This window comes from Pleurodeles waltl, chromosome 2_1 (genome assembly GCF_031143425.1).
Source record: "Pleurodeles waltl isolate 20211129_DDA chromosome 2_1, aPleWal1.hap1.20221129, whole genome shotgun sequence".
Classification (NCBI taxonomy): Eukaryota; Metazoa; Chordata; class Amphibia; order Caudata; family Salamandridae; genus Pleurodeles; species Pleurodeles waltl.
The window spans coordinates 367,096,844-367,115,403 of NC_090438.1; positions in this window are offsets into that span (position 1 = coordinate 367,096,844).

Consider the following 18,560-nt stretch of genomic DNA (forward strand, 5'->3'; position numbering starts at 1 on the left):
CGCAAAATGCAAATCTGCTATTTAGCGCTAAACTTTAACATGATATGCATTTCAATTGTGAGGATGCATTTCGTGCTGAAAAATAGTGCCACAAACCAGTTATGTGGATAACAGCAGCCCATGTTCGGGTCATTCGTATAGTTCTCTCACTATGGTTATGGAATGTGGCGTAGTTTCGGGACTTTCTATAACAAGCATAACATGACATTCCCAAAATGATGCGGATTACAGTGTGTATTTTAAATTTCGCCCAGGCCTAAATATAACATTGTTATGTTCACATTATGGAATTAGAAATAACAAGGAAAGTGGATGCCTGTGAAAATCCTAATGAAAGTGGATTATTTGATGCAGTGTATACACTTGAGGGCATGTACTTACTTGGCCCCGTGAAAAGACATCTTGTAAATGTGCTACAGCAAATCAGTTGCTTTGTAGACTTGTAATCCCTGGAATCATGCATTTCATTTGTGACATTTTTTGCAGCCGTATAACGGTGTGTGTTTGTAGTCTGTGGTGTAATATTTTCTATAATATCACCACTGCGTTCTGACTAATACATTTAAAATTAATTACTTTCTTTTAGAAACTCTGAAAGTCATGCCCGCCCTTGAAAAACAACGAAAGGCTCACATAAAATGAGAGCTCGCTACAGAAAATATGCAGCATTCCCAAAAGGACTATCGACATAGATTGTCTTCAAGAAACAATATTTCTCTGAGTGTCAAAGTCTTCTCTCGCTGAAGGATAAATAGTCCATCGAGGACGTTCCTAGGATGGAGTGCAGCAAATATGTGAAGTGAATTGCGCGCGCGGCATTATCTGTTATGGCACGGCAGGCCCGCCATGGCCGCCTACGTATCTCAGCGAGACCCGGTGATGGAAACGGCTCAGAGAGCTGCGTTCAGCCGTTTGATGTGCCGTCTTTCAGACAGCACACATATTGCACTCAGTGGGACATGTGGAAAATAAACTACAGTCTTTTTTGCTCTCCTTACCAATTGCAATTCGAGATATCACAGTGTTTGTGCTATATTTCGAGCTCAGACAGCAGGCTTGCCCGACGCTGTGCGATCATTATGTCCATAACTAGTATTCGCCGCAGTTCTATAGGTGGCGTGGTGAAGGGACTGGGAGCGACTCAACTCTCAGAGGACACCTGCTATAATTTACGCTTGTAGTACGCCTTAATTCGTGGAGTAAGGCAGAAGTACTCCTGGCTTACTCGTGGAATTCACCGGTGAGACAGGAGTAATTTTTGGTCAGTGAAATCACACACCACATGGTAAGGAGGTTCATCTTTTACAGTATGCTATCATTGGGAGCTTTAATGACCGAAAGATGGAAATCCCTTGCTTTGACCGAAAATGAGATCTTAAAATGCGCAGGATAAAGCTACAGAAGGTAGCTTTTGCATGTATGGTAACTGCAGGATTCTGATAGGGGGTTGCATCCAGACTGCATCAGAAATATGCCCAAACTACGAAACATGGCCTTTGGGGGATAGCCCGCAAACCTTAAAGGGGCATGATCAGGTATAGATCAGACACTGTCACCTGTGTAGCTAGAAGAAGGGACACTGCTTGATCTGCAGGTTGTGTTGTTTTGGGCGGACAAGGCTAACTTTGTTATCTGGAGTGAACTATGGGATGAGGATGACATTGGGGGTCTCTGATGTGACACATAGTGGGACCTGAAATGAATGTGTATGTGAATGTACCTGATCAATTCACTTTACATGTTGACGGTGTCCACTTAGGGCTCCAAATTTCAGATACTTAAACACAGTAAAGCTTGCAAGATTATAACAAATCTTCCTCCTTTACAAAGAGTAAATTGCATAAACAAATATTAGTACAAACAAAACCAAAGTTACAAAGCATTATTACTCTTTCTTTACCCTGAAGCAGCAAATAAACACTTATTAATTTAACGTTTGAAAAATTAAATAAAGGCTTTACTAGTCCCCCATGTTCCCACTATAATAAAAATGTGAGGAACACATTCCAACAAACATAGGGGGTTATTCCAACTTTGGAGGAGGTGGTAATCCGTCCCAAATGTGACGGATTTACCACCAGCCGTATTACGAGTTCCATAGGATATAATGGACTCGTAATACGGCTGGTGGTATATCCGTCACTTTACCGTCACTTTTGGGACGGATTACCACTTCCTCCAAAGTTGGAATAACCCCCATAATCTCCTAAGTATGTAGGGGTACTGCAATTTCTCCTACTCCTCATTACCTCCCCCAATTGGTTCATCCTCATTACCTCCCGAGATTGGTTTAAACAATTGGATTCAAACCTCACATCTCTTCTATTCTGTTCACCCACACAAATGTTTCCAGGCATCTGTGTAGGATGACACAATTCATCATCTGACTTCAATATGCAAATATTGCTTTCCTGCTTCATTCTGCCTACATCGCGCTGACCACCACTTTCTAAAAGTGGCATTTTCAAACACACAATCTTAAAATCAAATTTACTAAAAGACATATTTTTAAATTGTGAGCTCAGAGTCCCCAAACTCCACATGTCTATCCGCTCCCAAAGGGAATCTACACTTTCGTCATATTCAAAGGAAGCCCCATGTTAACCTATGAGAGGGACAGGCCTTGCAACAGTGAAAAACTAATTTAGCAGTATTTTACTGTCAGGACATATAAAACACATTACAATGGCCCTCACTATAATATTGGCGGCAAATGCTGCCTACTGCCACGGAGACGACCACCAATATACCGTCGCCGTGGGTACCAACCGTCCACCAAAATATGACCATAGCAGGAATTCCGCCAGAAGGCTGGCAGAATTCCAGCTACGGTCATGGCTGTGGACAGCAGTAAGGTGGCCCTGCTGCCAGCAGCAGTGCCACGGCAGTAGAACGCCGTTGACCGGATCATGTCCCATCACGGCCTGGCGATGTTTTGCTGGAGGATGCTGCTGCTGTCAGCAGCGCCGTTTCCCGTCTCTTGCCGGAGGACCCCCTACAAGCAGGTAAGTTGGGTTCTCCAACAGGGGAGGAGGGGTGGGGGTGTTGTGTGTGTGTGGGGGGGGTGTGACTGTGTTTGTGTCTGTGCATGTGGGTGTGAGGTGTGTGGAATGCATGTGTGCATGAATGGGTGTGAGTGTACGTGTATGTTGTGTCGTATGATTGCATGTGTGCTAGTATGTATGTTTATGAGTGTTGCTGTGCGTGTGTATGAATGTATGCATGCATGGGTGAATGTGGTTATGTGTGTGTGTATGGGTGTGTATGTATGTGCGTATAGGTGTGTGTATGTCGGGTGGGGAGAACTTTAGGGAGGGAGCTAGGGGTGAGGAGACCCCTATCAGTGCCAGGGAAGGAATTCCCTGGCACTGATAGTGCCTACCGCCATGGTTGTCATGGCAGGACAGAAGCCACAGAAATCATGGTGGTGGGCGGGGTCATAATGCCATGGGCGGGCTAGTAACGGCTGCCGGGCTGGAGACTATAGTCTTCAGCCCGACGGTCGTTACCGCCATAGCGGTCGGTGTGTTAGATTGGCACTTTGGCTTTGGCCAAACCGCCAATGTCATAATAGTAGCGGGATGTACCGCCAGCCTGTTGGTGGTACTAACACCACTATTACTCCGACCGCCGGGGTGGTAATGACCCCTACATGTCCTACCTTAACCATACACTGCACCCTGCCCTTGGGGCTACCTAGGGCCTACCTTAGGGGTGCCTTACATGTAAGAAAAGGGAAGGTTTAGGCCTGGCAAGTGGGCACGCTTGCCAAGTCGAATTTACAGTTTAAAACTGCACACACAGACACTGCAGTGGCAGGTCTGAGACATGATTACAGGGCTACTCATGTGGGAGGCACAACCAGTGTTGCAGGCTCACTAGTAGCATTTGTTTTACAGGCCTGGGGCACCTCTAGTGCACTGTACTAGGGACTTAGCAGTAAATCAAATATGTCAGTCATGGATGAACCAATTACATACACATTTTGTATAGCAGCACTTGCACTTTAGCACTGGTTAGCAGTGGTAAAGTGCCCGGAGTAACAAAAATAGCAAAAACAGAGCCCAGCACACATCAACAACCTGGGAAACAGAGGCAAAAGGTTAAGGGAGACCACGCCAAGGATGAGAAGTCTAGCAGCGCACTAAATTCTTACTGCTTATGCTTCAATTTACATTTCAAACATGCATATCCAGTCTTCCCATTCTGTAGACCGTGGTCCTGGTTGTACCAGAAACACTGGAGGTAATTGATGGCAATGGGAGATTTACATGTTGTAAAATTATCATGCAGTCATAATTCATTAAAATAAATTAATAAATACTACCCCCCTAATTATTATTCATAAACAGCAGCCTATGTCGGTAATATTCCTTACTCCACAAATCTAAGATGTTGACAGATGTACATGTTGCTATTTTGATGTGCAGTAGTGTTCTGGCAATGAAACATTTTAGCAGAATTTTACATGAATTGATGTGTGCATCACTGTTGTACAATGGTTTGTAGACATTGGAATGACACTAGTGTGCATATCATCATTTCAGAAGTGATGCACAGGAGTATTGAAATATAAGTCATTTAATGTCTGCATACTTTAAAATTACACTGGTGTGCATATCACCATTTCAGACGTGATGCACAGGATTATCCAAAATATCAATAATTTGGTGTGTGCGTCACCGTTTCATACAGGAAAGTGCACGACAAGTTGATATGCTGGTGTCCATATCACCGTTGTGAGCCAAATTCAAGATAGTGCCCACGCATGATGTCCTGACGTCTCCAAAATCAATTGGATTTGAGAAGAAGGTGCGTCTTTACCAAGGCTGGGCCTACGTGGTTACGTACTCTCATCACGCTCCACAGTAGCTCGTGTGAATGCTTGTGCATGCTGGGGTTGTTGCGTACCAGTCAAACAACAAAAAAATAAACAGTGCCAGCAATGATGCCAGCTGTACCAATTTTTCAAAATTGACACCGGTCCCAATGTCCCAATGTCCTTGTCAGCTTGATGGTGATTGGCACTCTCCCGTGATGCTGATTCCACCGATGACATGTTCAATGTTGGATGGCTGCAGGTGCTGGCTGGCTAAACCCTGTTTCCAAGTCTTGTACCATGAAAGGAAGATCCACCAGCAAAGGTAAGTTAAACTGTAGTTTATTCAAAATACATGTCCTAAAACCTGAGCGTGGCCGTCAGTGGCCAAATGACATTCCTGGAATGTGAGCTCTGCAGCTGGAACTGGAAGTTACCGAAACTTACATACAGTAAAGCTTGCAAGCTTATAACAGTGAGCCACTGAAATTTTGAGCCAAGCTCAAGCCTGAAGCCTGGCTCTTGATCAGCTCGATGTTCTCTTGGAAGCTGCAGCCATAACGAGCCAAGCTTTCATGTGGCTTATGCCTGCCTTCCTCTCTCTCCCCAGGGTGTGGTGTTACCGTCAAAACTGCAGACTGTATAAGTGTGTAACAAGGTTGGAATCTCGCCATGAGATCAACATCTTGTGATTCTGGCCAAATCACTTATGCTCCCTGTGTCTATAAACAATGTATGTGACCTTGTGTAGGGTCGAGTTTGTGCTACATTTAGAAAACTACAGGAAAATGCAATAAGCGGTAAAAAAAAAAACCTTAACATAAGGGAAAACAAGTAGATATCCATTAACTGGCTTTTTTTGTACAAAGTGACACCAGAAAACAGATCAATTGTGTCTTCCCCCGTTAAATTATGTGACTTAAGACAAATATTTGATTTCACCAAAACGCTTTTTTATTCATTATCGCTTACGAAAGAACTTTCAAATATGTGAATTTAGACTACCAGATGTACAAAACAACTTACGATAAATTAGTTTTTATAATTGCAATGCTAATAATGTCAAACCTTCCACATGTTAAAAAATACACTTTTTTTAATCTTGAAGAGAATTTATCATATATTATGATGTTTGTTTAATGATTAGCATAGCAAAAATGTGGAGGCTCAGCTCGTGCATGGGCTCTAACATCTGAAGCAGAACCTAGGTTTTGCTCTGACTCAACTCACCCACCTCTTACTCTGATTACTCCTTTATTCTTATCAGTCTCTTTAGGTTACCTTTTGTGTTATAGTTAGAGTGTATTTTAGCTATATTCTGAATTGGGTGTGCCAAATGATTATGCATGGTCTGGTTTTCATATTTTTTCTCTGGTGTTACTGGATCTTAATTGCCAGGTTAGGGCTCTGCTCTTTTTATTGGCTCAGAACAAAATAACATTTTGCAATTCTTTTCTTTAGGTCACCTAGTTTTTGTATTTCTTTCTTGATTCACTGGTGCTGCAGAGGTCATAATGGTTGTTAATAATCAGTTTTAGGTTAATTCATTCATTTCACTTGTCGGGTAGGCTCTCAATATTCTAATGAGATTACTGGATTTTGAGCTGCAGAATCGCCTGTGGTGTGGGAGACTAGGTCTGATCCACTACAGGTGACACCTGTAGCCAGTCCTGGGTTTGCTCCAGCTAACTAGCAGTGCCTCATCTCTACCCAAGGGCATGGATGATTGGACAGCCGAGCGCATGGCATAATTGATTTCTCAGGGAAACCGTGGTCACTCAAGTCTCATCTGTTTCTCTCAGTTACATTAGTCTCACATACACAATGACAAAAAGAGGCAGTATATGTTTAAATAAATTTTAATGAAGCGACTGCATCTTAGCAAAGCATGGGCTGCAATAATCAGGACGATACAGCATTACAAGATTAAAATGGTGACAAGGAGAGTAAAGCATAGAAATAACGCTACCATATTGTCATTAGAGTCAATAGACTAATTCCTATCTAGGCTACAATAGAGCACAGCGTGTTAAGCTCTAATTCTGTCCTTCAGGTTCCCCTGGGAAGACCTCATCTCCCATACCTGAGCAAAGGCCTGAAGTCTGCAAAATCAGCTGTAGCGAAGCATTCGGCAATCAGCATACAGTCGTGCTTCTCTGGCGGAATCTCCCTCTAACGTGTAAGGGACAGGGAAGAGTTTTTATAATAAAACAACTGATGTTCTGAGAAAATATCCCTACGTAAGGATGTGTGTTTTTCTATGAATGTCAGAGACAAAACTTGTACCACGTTCATCAGCAACCTATCTTACTGCAGCCTTGAAAGACGCACAGAGTGAGCAAGAATGTCTTGTTTGAGAATGCAGTGCTGGCCTAGGCAAAAAGAACTAGACAGAGTAAAATAAAACAAAACCGGAAAAGTGGCTATTATAAGAATAATAAAATGAAGCTGAATAAAATATATCTAGGTTAAAGTGCACAGCGGCAGGCCTAGTATGCAAAAATAAAGTGCATGGAGCTATAAGTAAAATGGCTACACAACACCCTCCTCTTTTTGGATGAAGGTGGTTCAAAGCCTAAATATATGTAAAAGCTTTTAAAACTTAACCTAAGATATACATATAAAAAATGTCAATAATGAAAAGCTAAAGGGACACATGAGCATGTATAAAAGGACAATTTAAAATGTTAACATTCGGCATAAAAGGACCGAATTTCAAAAGTCAGAGTTATTTTTAGAATGTCCAATTGAGTCCGGGGCAATGGAGGACAGGGAATCTTCCACTTCGGCAGATGTTAAGGTCGGAAAGGCATCGCTGAGAAGGACCAAGGAGCAGTCGTGTTCCATAGCCTCAGCCTCAGCCAAGGCGGCATTCCATGGTGTGCCCAATAATGATTTAAGAGATGCGTCCTCCAGGAAGGGCAACTCATAAGCAGCTTCCCATAGCAACGCACCATCAACGCGCATGTCTGGTAAAGAACCCTCAACCAGAACATCAACAGATCAGTGTCCTATGAAAGCAAGCGCTGAGTAGAAAGACAAACTTCCAGTGCATGTTCGAAAAAGCACCAATGGCACCAAAACAGGGGCTGAACACAATGCACAACTGGTCTGAATGACAGGGACCAGTCACACTCCAATTCCTGCAGGAGTGTTGCTCCAAAGTATTGCATCATGCGTTCACGACTCAGCTGCGCCAATGGGAGTGCCACTATTCCTACTTGTTGCAGCAGGATAGCCATTGCTCATGAAAAATAGCAATAGCAAAATGCCAACTATTATAGCCAAAGTCATTGGAAATCTCCCAAAAATACTGGAGAATGCTGAGTGAATGGTTGATGGTATTAAACTGAATATGGAGGAGAAGGTATGAATGAAACCAGAACCAACAGCCTTAAAGAAATGTGCGATTCCTGTAGTACTGGATACATTTAATATTCATCCCACAAGTTCACTATAGTGTCTTGGAAAGTTGGTACTTAAAAGGGACTGTATCTCTGCTGATAACCTTGCCACTTTAAGTACGTAGGTCTTGCGTGCAGATGTTAGGGCCACATGTTTTTGAAACAGTAAAGCTCTGAGTCTGCTCAACTTGTCAAAATTCACATTAGAAGTAGTAATATGAGGCCAAATGTCAGCTACCTCTTTTATTCTAGTGGTAGAAAAAAGTACGTTCCCGCAGCATGTAACAATCTTAGAAACCTAAACAACATAATGTATTCTGTCTCGCATCCACCAACAGTCTTCACCATTGACCAGAACATAGCTGTCGTTTGAAAGCACCTGGAACATAGGTCTAATCAAGGGGACTGGAACTCCCTTCACATAACAAGCCAAGTTTGCAGCAGACGCATTACACGCACCATGCAAGGACAGCTGTTTATAAACCATCGAATAGCCGACAGAAGTCTTGCATTCACTACCACTAAGAAAGACTTCTTTCATGCCACTGAGACATTTGTACGAGAAGGGTAGCTCCCACACCTCATGGATGTAACTATCTCCCAGCCTTTCATATCTGCCCACCGGAATGTGTTTTAAACAAGAGGTGAAGTGTAGTGTGGAATTAGGCAGATTAATGACCCCGTGTATTAACCACTCAGCAGATGGTATTTTAGCTATAGTAAAAGGCAACTTTTCTAACTTTTCGATGATTAGCATGACATAAGTCACTTCTTTCTTAGCCATTAGTAGTTGTTGTTGTGTTAAATTAAATGTGGAAAATATTTCCCTTGCGCTAACGTGCTGCCAGGGAACGCGACCTGCCTTCAGTGTTTGAAGTGTCCAACCCAACTGCATAATGGATCTTAGTTGACCCTGTCCATGGTGTAAGGAAGACATATCTGTTTGTATGATGTCTATATCAGAAAAGACAATGGGGGTCATTACAACATTGGCGGTAAAAGGCGCTTACCGCCGTGCAGAAGACCGCCAACAAACCGCCGCGGAATTCCGCCACAGCTATTATGACCCACATCTCGGAATCTACCAAAAGTCAGACACCCACACAAGTCCGCCACATCAAAGGTCAGTGATAAACTGGCGAAAACAAAACCTCCACGTCACGCCAACAGAAATACGCCCACACTATCACGACACACGAATCCACGCGGCGGTCTTTAAACCGCGGTATTCCATTGGCGTTACACACCGCCGCGCTCAAAATACACACACTCTTACAAAACACAGCCACATTGGACAATTCGAAATACACACACCTGATACACATACACACACCACTCCCACACACCCAATACAATACAAAACACACACCCACATCACCCACAAACCCCTACAACCAAAATTCACGAACTAAGGCCAGAGAGAGACACCACCATCAACAAACTAGCATCCACAGGCACACAACACCATCACCTACACAACTTCCACGCACCTCACACAACACACCACTACATATCACCACACACTCCACCCCATACATCACCTACACCACCCCATGGCACGGCAAAGACACCCCAGGTTCTCGGAGGAGGAGCTCAGGGTCATGGTGGAGGAAATCATCCGGGTAGAGCCACAGCTATTCGGAGCACAGGTGCAGCACACCTCAATTGCAAGGAAGATGGAGCTATGGCGAAGAATAGTCGACAGGGTCAACGCAGTGGGACAACACCCAAGAAATCGGGAGGACATCAGGAAAAGGTGGAACGACCTACGGGGGAAGGTGCGTTCCGTGGTATCAAGACACCACCTGGCAGTTCAGCGGACTGGTGGCAGACCCCTACCTCCTCCCCCACAACTAACAACATGGGAGGAGCAGGTCTTGGCGATTCTGCATCCTGAGAGCCTTGCAGGAGTTGGTGGAGGAATAGACTCTGGTAAGTCAAATCTTAACTATTACATCCTCCACCCTACCTGCATGCTATCACATACCCCAACCCTCGCCCTCACCCCTATCACTCCCACTCCTCACAAATGTACCAATATCACAAACCACACATCCCAACACCAAGCCCTGCATGCAACAACGACGGATGGACACCCATCACTAAAGCATGCCCACTGCACATACCCATACACCCCCCTAAACCATCATCACACAAGCTCCCACACATGAATGCCAGCACTGGGGTACACGGTCACCCACCCATTGCACACCATTACACACACAGATGCAATAATCATGCCTTTCCACCCTTGCAGGACCACTACCCAACATCACCAGACAGGAGGGTCCAGACATGTCCACTCCACCCACAGAAGAGGCCCACAGTGATGACAGCACCTCTGCCCAACTGGATCTAGATGACCAGCCCAGACCATCGGGGGCCTCGGGACAGTCGGTTCCCCTCACACTGGCACAGGCCACCACAGACCTTCCTCCCTCTGAAAACACCAGCACAGCACCCACCCAGCGGGCCCATACCTCCGTCCCCAGGACACGTCAATCAGCTGTGTGTCCACCACTACAGGGAACCCAGGATAACCCACCACACCAACAACAACAGGGACCTGGGGGCAGTGGGCACACGGTCCAGGGGACGGAGGCACAGGAACACAGGGGAACTGGGAGGGCTGCCGTGCGACAGGGAGCGGACAGGCCAAGGGAACCCACTATCCACAAGGCCCTCTCCTCCATCATGGGAGCATACAACCACTCCCAGGAGACAATGGCAACGGTCCTGGCCAAGTTTCAGGAGACTCAGCGCATGCAGGAGGAACAGTATTTGGGCTTCAAGGAGGAACTCAGAACCATCAGCTCCACCCTGGGCACCATCGTAGGGGTGCTGAAGGAAGTACTAAACACCAGGAGGGACACTGTGGCACTCCAAGGGGCCCTTGACACGAGCATGGACGATGAACTGCCCACCACCTGCGCCGGCGCTAGTGGACAGGACGCCCCGCCACAGGACCACCACACCAGCACCCCACCCCCTGCAGAGGGAGAACCACCCCGCAAACGGTCCCTGAGATCCAGGAACAAGAAGGAGCACGATGCCAAGACCCCCACCAAGAAATGAGACCACCCTGATTGTCATCCCACTGTCCCACTTTTTGTCACCCTGTCCATATTTAAACTGCCCCAGCTCCACTTCCTATGCCCATATGGGCAATGCACCTGTGAGACTAATAGACTGGACTCTGCCATGGTCACTCCTCCGCCATCACCCCTCACCATTTAACTTCCCCCTCCAATTATTTTGCATTTAAATAAACACACCTAAAGCACAAAATGATCTGGAGTCTGTCTGTGATTTTGAAATAGTGTATTTGCAATTACAGTGACAAAATGTTCTTGAAATAGTAATGTCAACATACCTATGTCACACAGCTCTAGTCCTTGAGGAATCTAAGCAGATGACACACAGTGGGACCCACACCTGTGAAACCGTAAGGGAAAGTAACAACTCAGTGACCATACACTGGGTGAAAACGACAGACAGGATAGAGGTAGTAGCGTAAATAAAAGTACATGTAGTAGGCAGGAATGTATTCTCACCTGAGTTTCACTGGAAATATTGCTGGATCACTGAGTCCCTGTTCTGCATGTCTTCTTCCTCTGCTTCCTCCTCATCACTGTCCACAGGCTCCACAGCTGCCACAACACCGCCATCTGGACCATCCTCCTGCAGAAAAGGCACCTGGCGTCGCAAAGTCAAGTTGTGAAGCATACAGCAGGCCACGATGATCTGGCACACATTCTTTGGTGAGTAGAATAGGGATCCACCTGTCATATGCAGGCACCTGAACCTGGCCTTCAGGAGGCCGAAGGTCCGCTCGATCACCCTCCTAGTTCGCCCATGGGCCTCATTGTAGCATTCCTCTGCCCTTGTCCTGGGATTCCTCACTGGGGTCAATAGCCATGACAGGTTGGGGTAACCAGAGTCACATGCAAATGGCGAGGGACAACTGTTAGACACACACTAACTCTTAGGGACATCCCCAGACAACCATTCCCACTGTCTTGCTTTCAGTGGCTCACCTAATAGCCACACACGGTGCCTCTGGACTTGACCCATCACATAAGGGATGCTGCTATTCCGCAGGATGTAGGCGTCATGCACTGAGCCAGGGAACATGGCATTCACATGGCAGATGTACTCGTCTGCCAAACATACCATCTGTACATTCATGGAATGATAACTCTTCTGGTTTCTGTACACCTGTTCACTCCTGTGGGGGGGGGGACCAAAGCCACATGTGTCCCATCAATGGCACCTATGTTGTTGGGGATATGTCCAAGGGCATAGAAGTCACCTTTCACTGTTGCAAATCCTCCACCTGAGGGAAAACGATGTAGCTCCGCATGTGTTTCAGCAGGGCAGACAACACTCTGGACAATACGTTGGAAAACATAGGCTGGGTCATCCCTGATGCTATGGCCACTGTTTGTTTGAAAAGACCCACTTGCAAGGAAATGGAGCACTGATAGCACCTGCACTTGAGGGGGGATTCCTGTGGGATGGCGGATTGCTGACATCAGGTCTGGCTCCAACTGGGTACACAGTTCCTGGATTGTGGCACGGTCAAACCTGTAGGTGATTATCAAATGTCGCTCCTCCATTGTCGACAGGCCCACCAGCGGTCTGCACATCGGAGGATTCCGCCATCTCCTCACATGTCCCAGCGGACGGTGCCTAGGAAGGACAACAGCGACCACAGAGTCAATCAACTCAGAGGTACGTACCCACAGTTTACACAGAACACCAATCTTACACAAAATGTGGCCTGTATGTGTGTTGAGACTAGGCCTAGGTATGTGTGACGCAGTTGGAAATTAGGCCATGTGGGCCCCTGAAATGGCGGCTGCCTGACCTCTGAAGTGGGACAATGGGATGTGAGGTAACTGCGCTGGTGTTGTACACCGTCGCGGTAGGCGGTTGAAGACCACGGCACAATGCTGCATTGGTTAACATTGGACTATATGGGTCCCAGGAGCCAATGATGATGTACGCCGGCGGAGATGGTACGCACCGCCGCGGACGTGACCGCCATTTTCTATCACTTCAATCACTCAATACCTGATCTTCGACAGGAGAGGACCTACACTGCAAGTGCTACTGTGACCTCGGTCTGGAAGAGAACCCTGCCTTCACATCGGAGGAGTTGGAGAAACTCGTCGATGGGGTCTTTCCCCCAGTACACTCTACTCTACGGTCTTCCAGACAAACAGGTAAGTACACAGGGAGCATGTTGTACAGGCTATGCCTGTGTGGAGAGGGCTGGATGTAAGAAGGAAGGGGACAGAGTTCTGCGTGCATGAAAGAAGGTGGGTGCATGTGCCACATGGCAAGGGTAGGGATGGGGGCCACTCACTTTGACGGTGCAGTTGGTAATGATTTCTCTTCTTTCCCTGTACATTTCATGTAGGTCAGCGCCCACCAGAAGAAAGATATTTGGCGTGCCATCGCCAAGAACGTCCGGACCCTGGGGGTCTACCACAGACGGAGCACCCACTGCCGGAAAAGATGGGTGGACATTCGCCACTGGAGCAAGAAGACAGCAGAGGCTCAGCTGGGGATGGCCTCCCAACGTGGGAGGGGTGCCCGTCGAACCATGACCCCCCTGATGTTCAGGATCCTGGCGGTGGCCTACCCGGAGTTGGATGGGCGCTTGAGGGCATCACAGCAGACACAAGGGGATGAGTACACTATCATTCAGCTGACTTTGCATGCAGTGGAGTTGTCTGGATGGGGGAGGAGGGCTGTGGGTTACACCTAGTCATGCCCCTGTGTCATCTATGTGTGCAGATGTCATCCATAGCCTTGTAGGCCATTTCCCAGGAATTGCACTGTCGAGCCCAAGAGCGTGGCGTAGTGCAGGGGGCTTCTGTGTCTGTCTTGTCCGCCAACGGTAGCGGTAAGCCATGCACTCAACATGTTTTTCTTCTGTTCCCCCCCTTTTTCTGGTCTCCCTGTTCTTTTGTGCATTAGCATCATCAGGCAGAGGAGCAGTGGCACCGGAGCACGAGGGAGCTGCATCCCACATGGTCATGGAGGGCCACACTTCGGACTCAGAATTCACCAGTCGGACAGAGGGCGAGGGGAGCTCCACGGCGGGGACAAGAGCTGACGCCAGCGACACAGACTTGTCCTCTGATGGGAGCTCCCTTGTGGTGGTGGCAACATCTGTGCCCCCCACAACTACAGGTACAGCCGCCACCCCCCCTACCAGCACCGCCCTCCCAGCAGCCCCTCAGCCTTTGCCCCGTGCCCGCTCACCCAGGAGGGTGGCCATCACCTTCGCCCCAGGCACCTCAGGCCCAGCCCCAGTCACCCCTGCTGCCCTCAGTGAGGAGGCCATTGACCTCTTCAGGTCCCTCACTGTTGGGCAGTCTACCATTTTGAATGCCATCCAGGGTGTAGAAAGGCAATTGCAACAAACCAATGCATTCCTGGAGGGCATTCATTCTGGTCAGGCGGCCCTTCACCAAGCCTTTCAAACTCGGGCCTCGGCACTGATGGCAGCCATTGTCCCTGTGTCTAGCCTCCCCCCTCCAACTTCCTCCACCCAGACCCAATCCCCTGTACCTCTGCCTATCCCAAGCACACCATCAGACCTGCCTGCACACACCTCACCACACAAGGGAAGCTCAGGCAAACATAAGCACCACACATCCCACAGGCACTCACGCAAGCATCACACACATGCAGACACACCAACATCCACTGCCTCCACTGTGTCCCCCTCCTCCTCGTCTCCCTCCTCCCTCCCAGTCTCATCTACACACACACCTGCATGCACTACCTCTACAGCCACTAAGTCCCTCACCAGCACACCCACCAGCACACCCCGCTCACGTGCAGTCACCACCTCCACTACCATTCACACGTCCCCTGTGTCCTCTCCCAGTGTGTCTGTGACGCCCCCTACCAAGATACACAAACACAGGCACACACCCACCCAACAGCCATCTACCTCACGACAGCCTCCAGCGCATGCACCTGCACCCAAAGTCACCAAACGTACACCTCCTACTACCACCACCTCTTCCTCCACTCCCAAACCCCCTCCAGCTACCCTTCCCAGTGTGTCCCAAAAACTTTTCCTGTCCAGCCCTGACCTTTTTCCCACACCTCCCCCATCCCGTCCATCTCATATGTCCCGTACTAGCACCTCAGCCACAACATCTCCGGGACCAGTGGTGCCTGTAGTCGCAGGTATGTGGAGTGCACCGCCCACCAGGACAGCCAGTGTGTCACGGAGCCACAGCACAGCTAGTCCCCCCACCTGTGAAGCACCAGAAGTTGGCCAGTGCCCGCGGGAGAGGGGGAAGACTCCAGCCACCAACGCCGCTCCCTGGGGTCCCGGTGGGAGTGTGGACTCAGCTGTGACACCTCCCAAGGCGGGGAAGGGCCCCAAGAAACCCGGCAAGTCTGGGAAGAGCAGCACGGCGGAGAAGACCGCCATCATCCCCGCTGCCCAGGAGGGCCCCAGCAGTCCCATCCCCGCTGCCCAGGAGGCCACTGCCAGCCCCATCACGCTGCCCAGGAGGCCACGCCAGCCCCATCCACACTGCCCAGGAGGCCACCGCCAGCCCCATCCACGCTGCCCAGGAGGGCCCCGCCAGCCCCATCCCCGCTGCCCAGGAGGGCCCCACCAGCCACAGCCCAGCTGCCCAGGAGGGCCTCGCCAGCCACAGCCCAGCTGGGCCATGAAGGACCGCCAGCTCCAGCCCAGCTGGGCCATGAAGGACCGCCAGCACAAGACCCGCTGGGCCATGAAGGACCGCCAAATCAAGCACCTCTGAATAGGGTAAACACCGCTGAACAGGGCACCGCCAACTCAAGCACCGCTGAACAGGGCACCGCCAAATCAAGCACCGCTGAACAGGGCAAGCACCTCTGAACAGGGCACCGCCAAATCAAGCACTGCTGAACAGGGCACTGCCAAATCAAGCACCGCTGAAGAGGGCACCACCAAATCAAGCACCGCTGACCAGGGCACCGCCAACTCAAGCACCGCTGAACAGGGCACCGCCAACTCAAGCACCGCTGAACAGGGCACCGCCAAATCAAGCACCACCGAAAAGGGCAAGCACTGCTGAACAGGGCACCGCCAAATCAAGCACCGCTGAACAGGGCACCGCCAACTCAAGCACCGCTGAACAGGGCACCGCCAACTCAAGCACCGCTGAACAGGGCACTGCCAAATCAAGCACCGCTGAACAGGGCACCGCCAAATCAAGCACCGCTGAACAGGGCACCGCCAAATCAAGCACCGCTGAACAGGGCACCGCCAACTCAAGCACTGCTGAACAGGGCACTTCCAAATCAAGCACCGCTGAACAGGGCACCGCCAACTCAAGCACCGCTAGCCCATGAGCGGCTGGGGCACTGATGCAACTGGGACCATCACGGGGTGAGTGATGCACTCTGGGCACCAGTCCCCCTCCAGAACCAGTGGAGACAGGCATCCACTACCTGTGTCCTTAACAGGATGAAGCACTCTGGGCACCAGTCCCCCTCCAGAACCAGTGGAGACATGCATCCACTACCTCTGCCCTTCACAGGATGAAGCACTCTGGGCACCAGTCCCCCTCCAGAACCAGTGCAGACATGCATCCACTACCTGTGTCCTTAACAGGATGAAGCACTCTGGGCACCAGTCCCCCTCCAGAACCAGTGGAGACATGCATCCACTACCTGTGTCCTTCACAGGATGAAGCACTCTGGGCACCAGTCCGCCTCCAGAACCAGTGGAGACATGCATCCACTACCTGTGTCCTTCACAGGATGAAGCACTCTGGGCACCAGTCCCCATCCAGAACCAGTGGAGACCGTTATCCGCTTGAGAGACTGTGGCTTTGCACTCCCCAGGATACAGCAGTGGCCAACCCACCCACTTGAGAGACTTGAGAGACTGTGGCTTTGCACTCCCCAGGATACAGCAGTGGGCAACCCACCCACTGGAGAGACTTGAGAGACTGTGGCTTTGCACTCCCCAGGATACAGCAGTGGGCAACCCACCCACTGTATAGACTTGAGAGCCTGTGGCTTTGCACTCCCCAGGATACAGCAGTGGCAACCCATCCATTGGAGAGACTTGAGAGACTGTGGCTTTGCACTCCCCAGGATACATCAATGGGCATGGAGCCCCCTCGTGGATTTGGCGCTGTGCACTTATCCGGCTGAGGTGCCCCCCCCTTCCCTTCCCCCTGAGGTGCCTGTTGTATTTCTATCTGATGCCCCTGCAGTGTTCTCCCTGTTTTGATCTGGTATCGAGTGTGGGCCTTGCCCATGCATTTTGGGTCCAGTGGTCCACGGACTATGAATGGTGCAATACCTGGACTACTATTCTTGGTGTATATTTAGTTAATGGTGTATATATGTATATTTTTCCGTACTGCATTTTGATATATTACAATGATTACACTCATTTCCTTTTGCCTTTTCATTCTTCCAGGGGTGTAACTATAATGTCTAGATATGTATTGGTGTGTGTGTTGTAGTGGGTGAGGTTGGGGGTGGGGGTGCTGCGTGTGTGGGTCCCTGTTTTTTGCCTCTCCCCTCCCCTGTGTCGTAGGTGCAGTACTCACTGTGGTCTTTGCCCCCAGCATTGGTGCTCCTGGTACAGGAGCAGGAAGACTATCGCAGGTAGGATTTGGAGTTCCGGGTCCATGATGTCCTCGTTCCTCGTGGAGTGTGTAGAGGTGAGCGTTTTCTCTTCGAAATCCTGTTTCCGCCGTGTTTTTATCCACGGTGAATCCGCCCCGGAAAAGGTGACGGATTGGCCTGTCATAATAGTGTTGGCGGTACATTGTCTCCCGCCATTCTGTTGGCGGTGACCGCAGCGCTGTTTGTTTCTACCGCCGTGGCGGTCGGAGTGTTAAAGTGGCTGTCTTTGTTGGCGGTTTCCACCACGGTCGTAATTCCAAAATTTTTACTGCCAGCCTGTTGCCGGTCTTACTGCCGCTTTAACACCGTCCGCCAGGGTTGTAATGACCACCAATGTTATTTAAGGTGTGTATCCGGTCGGACAGGGTATTAATCCCATTATCTACAACAGCTAAATCTTTCTGTATTTTTTCTTGGTCAATTTGCTGTAACTGGGCAACAGCTTCCTGTTGGGAAAGCTTCCAGATTTCATTATATACCTCATAAGAAGCGCTTTCTGTGTTGTTTTCTGGGCCTAACATGAAGTCCTATAAGTCGATGTTATTAGACAGGAGACTGAGGTGTTCTCTAACCGCATCTAGTGAGGAACTCTTTAACCATTGCTGGCATAGTTTTCCTACACTGTATGTTGTTACTATACCCACATGTTCGGATGATATATAGCA